Source organism: Gracilinanus agilis, chromosome 3 (assembly GCF_016433145.1).
Source record: "Gracilinanus agilis isolate LMUSP501 chromosome 3, AgileGrace, whole genome shotgun sequence".
Classification (NCBI taxonomy): domain Eukaryota; kingdom Metazoa; phylum Chordata; class Mammalia; order Didelphimorphia; family Didelphidae; genus Gracilinanus; species Gracilinanus agilis.
The window spans coordinates 460304505-460317315 of NC_058132.1; the positions used below are offsets into that span (position 1 = coordinate 460304505).

Consider the following 12811-nt stretch of genomic DNA (forward strand, 5'->3'; position numbering starts at 1 on the left):
CAGGTCTAAAAAGAATGTAACTGACATTTAGGTGTTGACTTCACATTTACTGCATTTTTCTATGCAGTAAAATAGCTTCCAAAAGAGAATTCTAAAGCAAAGTGGTGAGAAAATTATGCAATACAGTTTAAATGTGCAGATTGCATGAGCAGATAGCTAGGTAGATAGCATTGACTTTCTGACTAGTTCATCTAGTATGATTAAAAGAAGAGACCAAATACACTTCTTTGGCTACTTATGCAAGGTATCCCAAAAGACTCCGTACAGTTATTTGTGTTGGTGTTATTGGAATGCAGTGGGAATAGTGTAGCTACTCTTCAGAATACTTGAAGTCCATTGAAATGAAAATGTCCAGAACTGATTTTATTCTCTAGCACAAAACAGGATGAAATCTAATAGCCTGCTCTGATGAGAAATTATTTTTATCATTTATTTAACATTACTCTAGTTTTCATCTATTTTAAAAATAATTTTATGATGTTAAATATGGCTGTGTTTACATATGCAGTAGAATACAGAACCATATGGAAGGTCACCTCAAGAGGAGAAAATACTGGTATTTTTAGGTTTTCTGTTTCTTGTGGGTCTGTCTAGATTGACCACAGTAAACGAAACTAGCCAAATCTTTTATTTATATCCACTTCTGCTACATGCATGTAGAATCGGTCTCATTTCAAATAATATGACTTAGGGAACCATGATCATACCAAAGTTGTTCACCCCAAAAAATGTCATATTAATCAGTAAGTATTTATGCCATATCTTTCCTTTATTAGCTATTGTTAATGTCCAGGAATTGTATTGTTTGTGGTGCTTGTTGTTGATCATTTTCACTGTTACAAAATGAATTTCCTGTTTTTCCTCTTAATATTGTGCTGAAGTATTTTCAATAAAATTGTGTTGCAAATTGCTCCTTTTTATAAGACATTATTATAGTTTTGAGTCTTATTAAAACTTTGACAATGCACTATCCTCCAACCAACACACCCCACCCCCACCTGCCCCCAAATTATCCTCTTTTAAAACAAGAGTTACAAACACGGCTATTTATTTTATTTTATTTATTTATTTTTAGGCAATGGGGGTCAAGTGACTTGCCCAGGGTCACATAGCTGGGAAGTGTCTGTGGTCAGATTTGAACCAAGGACCTCTTGTCTCTAGGCCTGGCTCTCAATCTACTGAGCTACCCAGCTGCCCCAGACACAGCTATTTAAGATAATCTTTGGAGATGGTCCTCCACCCCTTATCCCCCTGCCCCACCCAATACATCCATGGAAGGATGTGTCCTTGGAAAGAATGAAAGATTCACACAATTAAATTAACCTAATAATATGTCTTAAGACTAAGCCATTGTTTGACATGATCTCTTGATGAAGCTTTATATTTATTTAGCTTAGTGATCCAGTTCAACAGCACAATCATTCAACTCCTTTTACATTTAACTTGACTTTCCTGCATCATCTGTGCTTGGTAATAAATTTAAATTTCCTTCTTTTAATTCAAAACACAGATTTTACCTGCCTTTTAAGTCTATTTTACCTTTGTAGTTCTGATTATATAAATCTAAAATTTAAGTTTGTTGTTCCTCCCATTTATTTTTAAAAATTTTTTAAATCCTTACCTTCTGTCTTAGGATCAATACTGGGTATTGGTTCCAAGGCAAAAGAATGGTAAGGGCTAGGCAATGGAGGTTAAGTGACTTGTCCAAGGTGACACACCCAGGAAGTGTCTGATGCCTGCTTTGAACCCAGGACCTCTCCGAGCCACCCAGCTGCCCCCCTGCTCCTCCCATTTAAATGTGAAAAGTATTTCAGTACACTGATCATGTCATAGCCTTTAGAGCTGAGGGAGCCCATAGAGATTCAACCTAACTTTTTTACATTATTAATTTTAGTTAATAAGAATTTTTGTCCCCATTCTCCTTTCCCCATTCGGAGGAAAAAGAAAAACCAAACCTTTGTAACATACACATATTGAAACAAAACAGATGACTACATTGCCCATACAGGCACATCGGTCTCATTGATTTGTCTTGAGTCCATCACTTCCTCTGGTCATTCCGCTGGAATTTTATTTGGTCAGAGTTCTTGAAGTCTTTCAAAACTCTTTGTTCATCCTTAAAATGTTATTGTACACATAGTTATTTGGTTCTGTTTATTCTTTGTAAGTTACTCTTTTTTTAAAAAATCTCTTTAGGGTATAAACCTAGTATTGGTATTTTGAGGTCAAAGGGGTTTGGTTTGCACAGTTTAGTGGATTCCATCCTAGAATCAATGAAAGATAGAAAGGTTAAGTGACATGTCCAGGGTCACACAGCTGGGAAGTATCTGAGGTCACATTTGAACCCAGGACCTCCCACCTCTTGGACTGGCTCTCAAACCATGGAGTCACCTAAAAGCACCACCCTATTATAAACTTTCAATAAATTCTATAGCAATCAAGGTCACTGGTCTAAAGGTGAAATGACCCCAAAGACCAAGTGGACCAATTTTTCTTCTAGGTTAGAAAGTTTAATAAGATAAAAGTTGTTTTAAAGTGACTCAGCCCTCAGAAAAATTCCTAACACTCAGATGGATATTTAGATCCCTGACCTATTTAAATTCACTTTATTTCCAATTAACCCTAGGCTTCTTCCATTTCTTTTTGCTTAACATGAACCTCAGATATATAGTACAAAACTTCATGACAGACCATGAATTTTTATACAAAGCAAAAATGAAGACAAAATAACTGCCTACATTAGGGGGAAAAAAGCCAAAAATGATTATATAATTATGTGCTCAATCCAGCAGCACTTATATAAAACTGAAATGGTTTAGAGAAGATTAAAATGAACCCTGTGCAAGGATAACATGCAAATTTGTCATTGTTCTGATTTTTTTCTTTGTGTGTATGTGAATTGTCTTTAAATATTATTTTTCAGCTAAGTAGCATAATGGATCCGCTTCAGATTTGACCTCAGACACTTCCTAGCTGTATGTGACCTTGGCTGTTGTGAGGCTCCATAAAGCACTTTGCAAACCTTAAAAGCAATCTTAAACTTTAAATGTTATATTTAAAACTGCTATATAAACATAATGATGATGATGAACTTTTGGGCCTATTTTCAGTCTTTGGGAACATGGTCAATTTTTAGAGAGATCATAGAAAATGAAACTACTGAGCTAGCTGTACGTTTGGGGAAACAACAGATGGGAATAAGCTCACTCTCCTATTCCATATTTTAGTAATCATTACGTTTCATCTGGAATAGGAAAACCTGATCTGAAATCCTGCTTCAGATTCTTACTGAATCTTACTGACCCTGAGCAAGTCACTTAACCTCAGTTTCCCCAGTTGTAAACTAGGGACCATAATGGCACCCACTTTATAGGGTGGTTGTTGTAAGGATCAAATCAGATAACGTTTGCAAAGCACTTAGCATGGTTCTTGGCACAGAGTAAGCCCTATATAAATGCTTATTCGCTTTCTGTCCTTTTGTATTTCTTCATGTTCATTTTTCTTCCATAACATTCTTAAGGTTTAAAAATAAGCCAGGTCTGTTTACTTTGAAACCACTAGGATGTGCTATTTCTGGCTGCTTTCATACTCCTCTGCTATATTGAGGGGCGTTTCAAAAGCCTTAGTACAATTTTAAGCTTCAGTAGCTAAAAACTACGAAGACTTTTGGAATGTCCTATATTAGAGTTTTTTTAAATATATAAGCCCTCCATTGTGGACTAATGCTGTGCTTACTGGCAGTTGGCTTAGTCATGGAGCTATTGAAGGTCTTTTTGTTGTTGTTTAGTTCCATTTTTCATGACCCAATTTAGGGTGTCTTTCCAGCAAAGAGGCTGGAGCAGGTTTGCCATTTCCTTCTCTAGCTTACTTTACATTTGAGGAAACTACGGCAAAAAGGGCTAATTGAATTGCTCTGGATCACACAGCAAGTGTCTGAGGTCTGTTATGAACCCAGAAGGATGAGTCTTCCTGACTAGGCCCAACACTCTCCACTGTTCCACCTGGTTATGAGAAACTTTTTTTTTTTTTTTTAAAGAATTCCCAGGAGCAGCTAGGTAGTACTGTGGATAGAGCTTGAGGCCTAGAGGACCTGGGTTCAAATTTAACCTGAGACACTCCCTAATGGTGTGACCCTGAGGAAGTCACTTAACCCCCACCGCCCAGGCCTTCCCACTCTTTTGCTTAGAACTGCTACTAAGATAGAAGGCAGGGTTTAAAAGAGAAGAATCCACCGAATCCTGCTTACTTGGAGAATGTGACTAATGAACAGCATACCAAGAAAAGGAAAATGAGAGCCAACTCTACAGCAGGGACAATTCCACTCAATTCAATTCACTGAAAACAAGCCTCTGCCCTGTGGGGTGGAGGGGAAGGAGTGAGGGCTCGGGGAGAAGGGACGGAGGGGCAGAAAGGACATGCGAACACCAAACAGGCAGACAGGGTGGCGGTCCAGGCAGAGGTGCTTTGTGTCCAAGAGGACCCCTGGCATCCCAAACTGAAGTCTTAACACACACCTGGATTGGATTTCAGTGAGGCCAGTTTAGACAGAGGCATCCGCCTCGGCCTCCCAGAGTCATCCAAAGTCAGGATGACCAACTGGCGATGGCCCAACGGGATGGCCTGGGCTGCCGGGGCTGCCCTCGTCCAGCCGCCTTCATGGCTGTGGAAAGGAATTGTTCTCATCTGCCCATTCCTCTGGAGAAGTCTGCACGCGCAGGGGGCAGACGTCCCAGAAGGGAGACTTGGAAGGCCTGGAGCAGGAGGCCTTGGAGTGATGCGAGCATCCAGGGGAGCAGAGGGGAGGCGGGGAAAGCTTCCCAGGCTTTCCAGACAGTGTCCGGGCAGAAAACCCACGAGACGGACCGTTAGGTACAAACAAGGGCCACTTGCTCCGGAGCAATCTGAGTCTCATTATAACATGGCTCCAAGGGAAATATAAAAACATTTTAGGAAATGTAAATTAAAATAGTTATGTGTTGTATATTATATTAATAAAAATGATTGTCTTATAGTAATGAAAATTATACTTTGTATAAGTGTTATGTTTCATATATTTAGGTTATAGATATTGTATATAGTAATAAAAATTATGCTTTATATGTGTTATGTTTCATGTAATATAGGTTATAGATATTGTGTATAGTAATAAAAATTATACTTTGTATGTGTTTCATATATAGGTTATAGATATTGTATGTAGTAATAAAAATTATGCTTTGTATAAGTGTTATGTTTTGTATGATATAAGTTATCGGTATTGTATATAAAATTACATATAATAGACTAGCAACAAATTTATTTATCTTATGGGAATAAAATAATTGTATATTGATATAGAAATAAAATATATATTATATGTAATTCAAAAATATTTGTATAAAAAATAAAAATGAGAAAAAACAAGTTCACATGAAAGTGCTAGGCTTTGCTATTGAAATATGTGAGTATGGGGCCTGACAGAAGTCACTAGATTTGGGACCAGTGTTGAACCCAATAGTAGCCGACCACAGGCTATAGGCCAGATGTTAGGCCTCACCTTCAGTATGAAGGTGGCAACATGATCTGACTGCTCTCTTGATGGTATAAACCAGTGGTTCCCAAACTTTTTTGGCCTACTGCCCCCTTTCCAGAAAAAATATTACTTAGCGCCCCCTGTCACATACTAACACCGCCCCCTTAGTTATTCACCACCCCCAAATGCACCTGTGGCCATCACCGCTCCTCTGGATCACTGCAGCACCCACCAGGGGGCGGTGGCGCCCACTTTGGGAATCACTGATCTAAACAAAGAACTTGTTTATTTCACAAAGCACGGGATGGAGTCCCTAGATCTAATAAACTCTCATCTCCTCCTCCTCAGCCTGACCTGCAAAGGTCTCTTGGGTCCCAACAGAGTCAGGCTTCACTAGTCTACACTAGCTCTCTACCTAAAATAATTTCTAGCTACCTAAATCCTGACTCGCTGGTCCACTATTAAACAGAATCAGCATAGTTTGCCAGGTAGGATGGCTAGAGGCCAAAGGCCTGAGCCAAGGTGGCGGGGCTCATCTTTAGGATAGAGATTCTGGCAGCTCACACACAAGATGGTCTGGATGGGAAAGGGTGTCACAGCTCCCAGTATATAATATAGTTATAAGGATGCTGTGAAGTAATTTCCAGTTGAGTTTTTGAGAACTCGTGAAGATGTAATACCTGGAATTCTGGCTATTCCTTCATCTATGGGTCTGATAGAACAAGTATTTACTCAACATCATAGCTCATGATATCCAACTAGTGTTTTAATTTTTTCTTTTCTACTTACTATTGACTCAACAAACATCAGCAAACAAACATTTCAATGTACAAAGAATTTTAAAGACTGAATTGCATATAAAACTGCAAATCCTAGGTATATGTAGTTCTTTAAATGTATATTAAACTTATCAGGATACTAAGAAAATTATCCTATTTGGGTCCCTTTTGACCTCTGTTAGTTTTTAATATATTATTAGCACTCCTTTTTGTTCTTTTTCCTTTTAAAAAAAATCTTTTTTTTTTTTTTAAACCTTCAACTTGTCTTAGAATCGATCCATTCCAAGGCAAAAGAACGGTAAGAACTAAACATTTGGAATTAAGTGATTTACCCAGGGTCACAGCTAGGAAGTGTCTGGGAAGTGTTTGAACCCTGGTCTTTCCAACTGTGGGCCTGACAGTGCCCTAAATTGCATTTTTATCCACTGTGCTACCTAGCTGCGCTCCAAAACCTCATTACCCACTAACCCAAAGCCAAGATAATCATGAATTCAAAGCAAAAAAAAAAAAAAAAGTAACAAAATAGAATAATTTGACAAAAATGGGCATTTGAATTAGGTATTAAAACAACTTTGAACTTATTCCATATAGCTACTGCCTCTATTATGTGTGTCCCCAGGAATCCCTGATGCAGGCTCCCAATTAATCACTTTTGTCTCATCAACACAGCAGGATAGGAATATACCAATCACTCAATACATCAGTCACGAGAAAACTCACTAGAGCTTGAGGAAAATCTGGGCTTCTCTGTGCAGAAACCACACAATCACTGAAAGTAAAGACAGGCCTCCAGAGTCCTACTTCTAAGAAAAAAAATTGGGGTTAAGTGACTTGCCCAGGTCAGATTTGATCCCTGGACCTCTCAACTCCAGGCCACTGAGCCACCTCTTGAAACTCATGTCTCTATCTTCTATATCTTTAGCATCACTCCATCTATTCTTCTGTCATTTATCTCCTCTCTTTTTTAAACCCTTACCTTCTGTCTTGGAGTCAATACTGTGTATTGGCTCCAAGGCAGAAGAGTGGTAAGGCTAGGCAATGGGGGTCAAGTGACTTGCCCAGGGTCACACAGCTGGGAAGTGTCTGAGGTCAGATTTGAACCTAGGACCTCCCACCTCTTGGCCTGGCTCTCAATCCACTGAGCCACCCAGCTACCCCCCAATCAACCAGTATTTATCACTCCCCCCACGGAATGCCAAGCCCTGAGCTAATCACTGAGATAACAGACAAAAGTGGTACAGTCCTGGCAGGATCCACCTCTGTGAGGATCAGGAAAAGCCTTGTGTAGGAAATAGTACTTTTATTTTTAAAACCCTTATCTTCCGTCTTAAAACAATACTGTGTATTGGGTCTAAGGCAGAAGAATGGTAAGAGCTGGGCAAAGGGGATTAAGTGACTTGCCCAGGGTCACCCAGCTAGGCAGTGTCTGAGGCCACATTTGAGCCAAGGATGAATCTTTCTGACTCTAAGTTAGGCACTCTGCCCACTGTGCCACCTGGGTGCTCAATAAGGAGTTTGACTAAGTAAAAGGCTATTGAAATAGTCTAGGAAATTGCTGGTGAAGATCTGACTTAAGGTGATCTCTACCAATGGAAAGAAGACAGAAGTGAGAGATGTTGAGGCATAAATGGCGAGTGTTGGCAACCAACTGGCTATGTAGGAAGAGTGAAGAGATGGCACGAAGGTGAAGAGCCCCAGGGGGACTGGAAGGATGCTGGGATTAGTGCCAGAAATAGGGAAAGTCCCCACAGAGAGAGAGAAGGAGTTCTCTTCTGGACACGGTGCCAGTGGAACAGCCATAGGCATTTGGTGTCTCAGGACACTTCCTTGCTTTACCTCCAAGGATCCCATCCACTAATCCATCTTTCCAACTCTATCGAATAGTTCTTCCATTTCCTCCCAGGTTGTTCCCCTGTTCTGGATAGGTTTACTCATTCCTGTCTCTGGCTCAGTGAATTCTTCCCCTGTGGACTGAGATAGCCTCTTGCTACCCCTTTTGGGCTGATCCGTGTCCATTTTGTTGTTCAGTTGTTTTTTGATCCTGCCTGACTCTTTATGATCCCATTTGGGGTTTTCTTGGCAAAGAGACTTGGAGTGGTTTGCCATTTCCTTTTCTAGCTCAACAGGCTTAAGGGACTTGCTCAGAGTCTAATGGCCAATAAGTATCCAAGGTTGGATTTGAACTCAGGAAAATGAGTCTTCCTGACTCCAGGTCTAGTGCTCTCTCTACTGTACCACGCAGTAGCCCTTTGAGCCCATTATCTTCCTCCAAATAAGACCCCAGACTGACTAATGACAAGAAACAGCCCTGTGGGTTTGATCTCTTCTCCACCTATTTTGAAGCCACTTTATGCTGTAGTGTTCCTACCGTTTCAGAGGACCATGGAATTAATGTTGCATAGTTTAGTGGGGCCCTTAAAACCCATATAATCAGGGGCATCTAGGAGGCTCAGTAGAGACTGAAAAGCAAAAGTCCTGGGTTCAAATCTGAAACTTCTTAGCTGTGTGACCCTAGGAATGTCACTTAACTCCCACTGTCTAGTCCTTACTGGTGCTCAGTATTGATTCTAAGACAGAAGGATTAAAAAAAACCCTACAAACTATCATCAAGGCAAAGATCCACCATAATTCCAGAGTAATAAAAGTGAAGCATGCTACCTACTTCTTGCAAAAGATACATTTTCACACATGATTAATGTTAAACTTTTTTATAAGGTTCTTTTCCAGTTGTAGTGGGGGAAGATGGAATAGGATATGGGCCCAGAGACAGAGTTGTTTGGGAGAAAAAAAGGTATGTATTTTTAAAAATTCACAGAAAAGAATAGAAGGAAAGCCAGAAGAAAATAGACAAGCATGATATCTTTGGAAATTAAACAATAACTGTGATAGATACTTAATCTAGTTAGTTATAATAGAAACTAAGTTATTGACTTACTGAGTCTGTCAGACTCAATAGAATAGAACCCTTTGACAAAGGGCATATGTGGGAGGCTGTGTAAATGGATGAAGCTCCCCTTCTTTCCCACCAGTAGCAGAGAATCTGAGGACCTAGAACTGGGAGGGTCTTCAGAGATCTAGACCAACTTCTCAAGCTGTATGAAGGGAGAGCCAGTATTCTGTGCACTGTGGCGCCACCTAGCCGCCCAGAGAGTATTAGCACCTCTGGTGGGAGGGCCATTGTTCTGTGCACTATGGTGCCACCAAGAGGCCCAGGGCGGACTAGCACTTCTGATGGGTCGCCTCCAAACTCCTTAAGGCTTCCCGGATTTGCCAGTTGGCCTGACTTCTGTCTCGCCAGTGGACTAGGATGACTTTTTTTTTTTTTTTTTTTTTTTTTTTTTTTTTTTTTACCCTTGCTTTCTATCCTAGTAACAACTCCAAGACAGAAAGACAAGAGCTGAGCAAATGAGGTTAAGTGACTTGACCAAGGTCATATAGCTAGGAAGTGTCTGAGGCCAAATTTGAACCCAGGAGATCTATCCACCTAGTTGCTCCTTTGATGATTCTTCTTGTTGTTCCCCCCCACCCTCCCGCCTTAAACCTTTACCTTCTGTCTTAGACTCACTACTAAATATTGGTTCCAAGGCAGAAAAGTAGGAAGGGCTAAGCAATTCTAGTCACACAGCAAGGAAGGGTCTGAAGCCAGATTTGAACCTAGGACCTCCTGATTCCTTCTCTCTCTCCCTCTCTCTCTGTGTCTCTGTCTGTCTGTCTGTCTCTTTGTCTCTGTCTCCCCTCCCCCCCTCCTTTTTTTTAGCAATTCCCCCCCCCCCCTTTCCTCCTAGCTTTTAGTCTTAGCTCTGAGCCACCTTCTTGTCCCTGTCCTCTTTGATGACTTTGGAAGAGTAATTGAGACAGATGACTTTGTGCCTCACTTAAATCCCATCCAAGTTCAAGTCAAGACATGGCCCCATGGTGTCATGGGTCCTCTTCAAGAACAAAAGACAAACAACACCCCAACCCCTTTACTTCACAGACGAAGAAACTGAGTCTTTAAAAGGTTGAGTAACTTATCCAAACTCACACAACTAGCTGCGGGCAAAGCCAAGATGTAAAGAAGAAAGAACAGAAGCTCTGGAGTCAGAAGACTTAGGGTCAAACCCTACCTCTGTTGGGCTTGTAATTCTGTGCAAATTATTTGATTTTGTGGGTCTCAGTATCTTCATCTGGAAAACAAGGAGGCTGATTAGATGAGCTGAGAGAGGTTACTTCTGGCTCCTAGAATTCTTTCCTTTTCATCCTCCTTATCTTCGTAATCAGCAGTTCTGGGCTAGGAGAACCCCACAAAGTGTTTGGTGTCACGAGGCCAAGTCCTCTTACAGCAATTCCAACTTCAAGTAACACACATTTTGTTGATTTCCCCAAAATAACTTGTTTTTAATGATTCCTTGTTGGAATGGAACATGAATTTTCATGTCAAGAAATGTAATTACACATCCAACCTCAAACCAAAGGAGCTAGATTTTGGTGATATTTATTAACTGTGACCCTTCAATAATACATGTTTAATGGTCTGTGCAGAATATTCGTCACTGGGCTCTTCATTTGTTGTTGTTGTTTGTTTGTTGTGGTTGTTTTTTTCAGGATGAAAAACCTTGAATGAAAAGTATTTGTAATCCAAATGGTCATCTAAATCTCCTATACTAAACTGACTGACGCTTTCCAGAGATATATTTATTTAACCAAATTATGGATCCTGACAAAGGTCTATGCCAGAGGTCGGCAACCTTTTTTGGCCGTGAGAGCCATAAACGCCACATTTTTTAAAATGTAATTTCATGAGAGCCGTACAGTGCTCACAGTGCCGCTCCTGTAACAGTGCCTGAAAAAAAAATTGACTTTATGGCTCCTGCAGAAAGAGCCATATCTGGCCCTCAAAAGAGATATGGCTCGAGAGCCATACGTTGTTGACCCCTGCTCTATGCTATAATTGCTCCCACCCTTCCACAACAATGAAGGGACTCGTTAAATTTTCAGAATGTGAGGAGTGGGCAGAGAAGAGTAGGGCCCAGAATACTTGTTTGTCATATATAAATTGGCCCTTGACTGCTCTTCTTTGTACTAATTCCCTCTTCTAAAAGTGAGTTAAAATCACCCTTTTACATTCTTCCTAGAGTGCAGATATAGATTCAAGCAATAAAAAAAAAAACCAAATAATATGGAAATAGTTATAAAATGATAGCATTTGTGTAACCCAGTGGAATTGCTTATCAGCTCCAGGAAGGGACAGGGAAGAGGGGAAGAAAGAAAATGTATCATGTAAACATGGAAAAATATAAAAAATATATCAATTTGAAATTAAAAAAAGGAAAGATTCAAGCAATAAAGTGGGGCAGCCAACAGATGTCCATCTGTGATTATTTCTGCAGTGGTTCTAATCCAGGCAGAAAGAAAGTGAAGTTGTTAAAATAGTAACTTAGGTCAGCTGACTAAAGGAGAATATAGTACTTCCTTTACTAGAAACCAAGCTGGATTTTGTTATTTTTAATATTCATGGTCAAAAATAAAAGAGGTGCTATCTTTTGCTCTCTAAAATAGATATATTTGGTGTAAAGCTTTTATTGGAAAGAAAAGAGTCTTTTGTTTATTGGAAGGTGCATAATGAGCAAAAACTTCAAATATAGCTAATGATTCCAAGGCCACTGAAATAAAAACTTCAAACTTTTCCCCTCTTCTGCTTACTGGTTGACACTTTTCTCTTCTCTTCTCTTCTCTTCTCTCCTCTTTTCTTTTCTTTTCTTCTCTTTTCCTTTCCTTTCTTTCTTTTCTTTAAACCCTTACTTTCTGTCTTAGTAACAACTCTAAGAAGACAGGAGGGCAAGAGCTAAGCAAACAAGATTAAGTGATTTCCCCAGTAAGTGTCTGAGGCCAGGACTGGTTGACTTTTTAAAAAATTCCTTTTAGGGGCAGCTGGGTAGCTCAGTGGAGTGAGAGTCAGGCCTAGAGACAGGAGGTCCTAGGTTCAAACCTGGCCTCAGCCACTTCCCAGCTGTGTGACCCTGGGCAAGTCACTTGACCCCCATTGCCCACCCTTACCAATCTTCCACCTATGAGACAATACACCGAAGTACTAGGGTTAAAAAAAAATTCCTTTTAAATTCTTTTTCTATTTCACATAGAAACTATTTTTGACCATTGTTATCTGCCATTTTGAGATTCAGACTTTCTCCTCCCCTCCCTTCTATCCCCCCCCCCAGGCAATAAAAAGTATGATATAAATGATAGCAGTATTGTCATGTAAATCATTTCCATATTCCTCATGCGTGAAAGAAGACACATGCTACACATACAATGCAAACTCATGAAGGAAATAAAGTGAAAAATGGCATGCCTTGATCTGTAATCAGACTCCAATGGGTCCTTCTATGGCTGCAAATAGCATTTTCCATCATGTGTCCTTTGGGGTTATCTTGGAACTTTGCTTTGCTGATAATAGTTTAGTTATTTACAGATGATCATCTTGCAGTATTTCTGTTATGTATACAGAGTTCTCTTTACTTCACTTTATATCATTTTATTT

General features: G+C 39.9%; 1 non-coding gene across 1 annotated transcript; it reads left to right on the forward strand.

The window, feature by feature from the left end:
- The first annotated feature begins 2777 nt into the window (after window positions 1–2777).
- LOC123243426 lies at window positions 2778–2882 on the forward strand. Its single transcript, XR_006505956.1, has one exon. It is a non-coding gene; the product is annotated as a U6 spliceosomal RNA (small nuclear RNA).
- Window positions 2883–12811: the final 9929 nt, after the last annotated feature.